The 5,816-nt window shown below is 47.2% G+C and overlaps 1 long non-coding RNA gene across 2 annotated transcripts in view; it reads left to right on the top strand.

Annotated features, from left to right (window-relative positions):
* Nucleotides 1–2,860: 2,860 nt before the first annotated feature.
* LOC122547335 overlaps nt 2,861–5,816 on the top strand; it is a 4,590-nt gene continuing 1,634 nt past the window's right edge. For both annotated transcript variants that reach the window (XR_006310973.1, XR_006310974.1), the window contains exons 1-2: nt 2,861–2,944; nt 5,497–5,604. This is a non-coding gene — a long non-coding RNA (uncharacterized LOC122547335). The remainder of the gene's footprint in view (nt 2,945–5,496; nt 5,605–5,816) is intronic.

A 5,816-nucleotide genomic window follows, 5' to 3' on the forward strand; every position in this document is an offset into this window, starting at 1 on the left:
TATATTGGGTCCAGGTCGATGTGTTTGTTGATTGAGCTTGTGGATGAGTGCCATGCTTCTAGGAATTCCCTGGCTGTTCTTTGTTTCACTTGCCCTATAATGGTAGTGTTGTCCCAGTCAAATTCATGTTGCTTGTCGTCTGCGTGTGTGGCTACTAGGGATAGTTGGTCGTGTCGTTTCGTGGCTAGTTGATGTTCGTGGATGCGGATCGTTAGCTGTCTTCCTGTTTGTCCTACATAGTGTTTTTTGCAGTCCTTGCATGGGACTTTGTACACTACATTAGTTTTGCTAAAACTAATGTAGTGTACAAAATCCCATGCAATGTGTGAGATGCAGCGAGCTAGGGATGATCACAACCAGGAATTAAATCAAGTGTGAGAATTTTAAATTGAAGGGTGTGGGCTGGATGCTGGCAGATGAGACTAGATTGAGTTGGTATATCTGGTCAGCATGGACGGGTTGGATTGAAGGGTCTGTTTCCATGCTCTACATCTCTGTGGCTCTATGTTGTTGATTATGAATAGCAGTTTTTTGATGGATCAACAAGTTTTGGTACGAGGGAGTACTTGGGCAGCAGAGATTTAGTTTTTCTTGAGATTACAGGGAGGTTGAATGTGGGAAGCTGGCCAGGAGTATGTTTGGATAATGAAGTCTGGAGATAACACAAGATGGATGAAAGTGTATGAGCTGAGACAAGGGTGGAATCAGCTAGAAGTAGTGGTCTTGGAGTGGGACTGGGCTGTCACCCTCACTTCGCCTCTGGGATTCAGTTAGTTGTCAGGTTGTGAATCAGGCGGTAACACAATCGGGAGCTGAGTGGCCCTGGTGGAGCCTAAAATGAGTGTCGCTCAGCTGGCTGTTACTGAGCAGCTGCTGCTTGGTAGCCCTATTGATGACATTTTCCATCACTTTACTGCTGATCGAGTGTGGACTGATAGAGGGAAATTGGCTGGGTTGGATTGCCCTGGGGGTTTTTGTGTTGAACATGCCTGGGCAATGTTTCACATTGTTGATAGATGCCAGTGCTGGAGCGGTACGTGACTTAGTGGGTGGCAAGTTCTGGAGCACAATCTATCAGTGTTATTGCCAGAATGTTCGCAGGGCCTGTAGCCTTTGCACTACTTAACCATTTCTTGATGTTATTCAAACTCAACCGAACTGGCTTCAAACTCACATCTGTGATGTTAGAAACCACTGGAGAAGGTTGAGATGGATCATCCCACTTTACACTTCTGGCTGCAGACTGCTGCAAATGCTGTCATCTTATCTGGTGCATGGATGTGTGAGGCCCCTTCATCAGTAAGGGTGGGGATATCTGTGATGCTTCCTCCAGCTTGTTGTTTAATTGTCCATCACCGTTCACAACTGGATGTGGCAGAGCTCCGATCTGTTCCATTGGTTGTGGGATCACTTAGCTCTGTTGCATGCTGCTGATGCTGTTTGATTATGCAGGTAATTCTGTTTGATAGCTCCATCACCGTTCACAACTGGATGTGGCAGAACTCTGATCTGATCCATTGGTTGTGGGATCGTTTCACTCTGTTGCTTGCTGCTGATGCTGTTTGAAATGCAGAAGGTCCTGTTTGGTAGCTTCACCAGGTTGGCACTTCATTTTTAGGTATGCCTCGTGCTGCTCATGGCATGCCCTCCTTTCCTGTCCATTGTGATGGGTGAGAGCAGGATTTACTACCCCATGAGATTACAGATTGTGCTGGAGTACAGTTCTGCTGCTGTTGATGTCCCACACCGCCTCAGAGATACCCAGTTTGAGATCCTACATCTCTTCGAAGTCTGTCCCATTTAGAACCGAGATAGTGTCACTCAACACAATGGAGGTTTTTCTCAACTTTAAGCCAAGACTTGTGTCTCCAAAAGGAATGTGTGATGGTCGCTCGTACTGATACTGTCATGGACAGATGTATCTGCAGCTGGTCAATTCATAACAATGAGATCAAGTATGTTTTTCCCTCTTGTTGGTTCCTTCACCACCTGCTGCAGACTCAGTTGAGCAGCAATGTCCTTCAGGACCTGGCCAGCTCAGTCAGTAATTCTGTTGCAGAGGTAGTCTCGATTGTGGATATTGAAATCCTGGACCCGGAGTACGTTTGACACCATTTTATTGCCTCAGTGCTTCCTTCAAATGTTGTTCAAATGAAGGAGAAGTGATTCATCAGCCAAGGGAGGACAGTACGTGGTAATCAGCAGGAGCCATGAGATTTCCTGGTGTCCGGAGTCAATGTTGAGTACTCCAAGGGCAAATCCTCCCTGTCTATGCCACGACCTCTGCCTGGTCTGTCCTGCTGGTGGGGCAGGACATATCCAGAGATTTCAGGAGAAAGTGAAGACTGCAGATGCTGGAGATCAGAGTCAAGGGTCTGGTGCTGGAAAAGCACAGCAGGTCAGGCTGATGAAGGGCTTCGGCTCCAAACATCGATTCTCCTGCTCCTCGGATGCTGCCTGACCTGTTGCGCTTTTCTATCACCACAATCTCATTATCTTGGGATGGTAATGGTGGTGTCTGGTCATTGTCTGTAAGGGTTGATTTCATGAGTATGAGTATGTCAGGCTGTTCCTTGATTGGTCTGTGAGACAGCCCTGCACATTTTGGCACCAAAATCCAGATGTTAGTCTGGAAGACGTTGCACCATCGAGAGGGCTGATTCTGTGATTGTATTTTCTGGTGCCTTGTTAGATGCCGAGTGGTCCATCCAGTTTCATTCGTTTGTTGAAACTTTGCAGTGATTATTTCAATGAGTAGCATGCTGGGCCACTGTCAGATTGGCAGGACTTTTTTCGCCATTGACAATGATTCCATGGAGATCAGGAGATTCCTAATTCAAGTTATTTTTTGTTGAATTCCGATTCCACCATCTGCCAAGTTGGGATTCGAACCAGGACTTCAGTCGTTTGTTTTAATATTTTGGATAAAATTTAAATACATTAGGTTTGTTCACTCACTTTAAATATCACTTACCCAGGTTTTGTTTCTTTGTAAACACTGTCCATCCTCCTGTCTCCTCCATCCTTCTCTCCAACAACAAGAGTTTGGAGCAGATGGAGTTTCTCTGTCACTAAGACTGAGATAATCCGATCTGCTGCTTCTCTCCCTCCCACTAGCCCACGGAGCCAAACTGCCTCACGTGGTGTTCCCGGTTTTTGTCCAAACCGACATCTTTCTCCAATCTCACCTCATGTCAAGCCTTATCAGAGCTCATCTTGACCCTTTACACTAATCTCACTAAACCATAGACTTTCCAACTCTCTTTTCTCCTCCTCCTCATCAGTCCCCCTCACCGATTCACAGACATTGTTTCTTGTTCTGTCTTTTCTGGTTATGTCCTTCTCTCCCATTCTGTGAAAAACTAACATTTGACCTCACGGTTGTTGGAAAATCCTGCTCCATCTCCACTCTCCCTTTCCTTTCTGAATTCCTTGCATTTGGTGTCCCTCGTGGATCTATCCTTGGCCCCTCCTGTATCTCACCTACATACTGCCATGAGGTGACATTGTGCAAAATTACCATGTTGGGTTTCACATGTACACTGACGATGCCCAGCTCTCCCTCCCCATCATCCCTCTCCATTACTCCACTGTTACTCAGTTACCAAACTGCTTACAACGCTCCCACTACTCGATTAGGTGCAGTTTCCTCCAATGAAACATTGTCATGGTTAAACCCGTTGCCTTACAGATTCCTTTCCCTAACTGCTGAGCCTCTCCCTCTCACTGGGAACTATGCAGCAGAACTAGACTCTTCACAATACTGCTGTTATATCTGACGCGAAGCTGACCTTCTGATTAGACATCTACACAATCCCAAACACCAGGAATTCCAATCTCTAAACCGTTGCTTATCTCCCCCTCATCCCGGCTCCATTGCTACTGAAACCCCTTACCCGTGTCTGTGTTGCCTTAAACTTGACGAACCCAGAGCAGAACCCTTGATTCTGTGACTGGCTCAGAATCTGGTTTCAGACTCCCCCCCCAGTATTTACCCTCAGACACATCAGTATTTATTCGGTCAAACCCCTGAAGAATCTGGTGGTGCAGTCTGATTGTAGCTGGTGGAAATGACAGAAGATGATGTGTTGTATCTGGGTGGAAGGTAAGGACTTGGTGGAGGGGGGGTTCTCTCCTTGTTGCAGTTGGAGATGTGGGTTTCAAAGGCAGAGGTGCAGGAAGTGGAGGAGATACATTGGATGGTATTGACCACATGGGAGGGGAAATTGCAGTCCTCGAAATATGGGGCCATTTGGTATGTTCTGGCTTCCTGGGACACAGCAGTAAGCATGAGATAGAGATGTTGGCCAGGGAACAGGCTCGTGTGTTTAAAGTGGCAGGCAGTTGGAAGCTCGGGGTCTGTTTTTGCAGCAAAACGTAGATCATCAGTTGTCATTTCGGCCACCTCCACTGAGATGCTGCCAGATACAGGTTCCTGTCCCCTCCATTAACAGCTATGTGCCCTCCCAGCCAGATCGTAATCCACTCCTTTTTCTTTCCAAATGTTCCAGTCTCTCTTTGGGTTCTGTCCCTCCCTGTTATTTACACTGTAACCCCTATCTCCTGCAATACAAAAATCTGCAGGTTAGTTGAATTGGCCAAGCTAAATTTCTCATAATATTCAGGGATGTGTAGATTAGGTGCATTAGTTAGGAGAAATAAATAGTAGTAGGGTAGGGGAATGGGTCTGGGTGGGATACCCTTCGGAGGGACTCTTTGGACATTTTGGGACGAATACCTGTTTCCATGCTGTCAAGATTCTAATTTTCCCAGCTCCCATCGGATCTGAGGAAGGGCCACTGGACAGATTTCTGTTCCCAGATGCTGCCAGACCTGCTGAGCTTTCCCAGCACCTTCTGCTTGTTGTTCCTGATTGACACCACCCATACACCTTCTGGGTGTGATTCAGACAGGGGGAGGATACCACCACCGACCTCACAATGGGGTCCAGCTGATTGATGGCAGCTTCGGACCAATAGGAAAAGGTGGTGGGACTGGTGGACCAAGTGGAACCAGCTGGTCATCCAAACAATGGGAGTGAATGAGGGGCGCGGCCAGTGGGATGACACGTCACCAGTAACTCAGCCGATGCAGTGCCACGTGACTCGGCAGTTGGTGAATGTGGGAGACGCAAACAGGGAAGGGGAGAGTGGCCTCAGAGACAGGGAGATAATGAGTCACTTTAGACTGGGAAGTTTTAATTACACTCTGTGTGGTTCGTAAGTCTGAATTAGAAACTCTTAGTCCCGCGTTTGCAGCAGATGGGAAGTGGCTGCGGCCCTCAGACAGTGAAAGGTCCTGGGATATTGCCGCCATCTTTATTTGGGGCAAGGTACAGGTGAGGCGCATGTGCATGTCCCCTTCCTATGATGGGGGGGGGGAGGCGTGCAACTTGAAGAGAGGCATTTACACATCAAGCACATACCAAGAAAAAAGTATGTCTTTATATTCTTCCTGTACTGACTGTGAGTTTTGTTTTGTGAATTCATTTCATAGGATATTAAATCAGAATAATTGAGGCTGGGATCTCAAAAGCAAGTTTTTACAGTCAATGGAGTCATCGGGATCTGAATATCATTGGCATTTAACTGTGAAAGGAGAAAGGTTTGTCTGATCTGTTTGTGGGAAGATATCTCCAATATTCTTGTTAAGCAGAACGGCACGGTGGCACAGTGGTTAGCACTGTTGCCTCGCAGCGCCAGAGACCCGGGTTCAATTCCCGCCTCAGGCGACTGTGTGGAGTTTGCACGTTCTTCCCGTGTCTGCGTGGGTTTCCTCCGGGTGCTCAGGTTTCCTCCCACAGTCCAAAGATGTGC

This window comes from Chiloscyllium plagiosum, unplaced genomic scaffold (genome assembly GCF_004010195.1).
Source record: "Chiloscyllium plagiosum isolate BGI_BamShark_2017 unplaced genomic scaffold, ASM401019v2 scaf_7313, whole genome shotgun sequence".
NCBI classification, from domain to species: Eukaryota; Metazoa; Chordata; class Chondrichthyes; order Orectolobiformes; family Hemiscylliidae; genus Chiloscyllium; species Chiloscyllium plagiosum.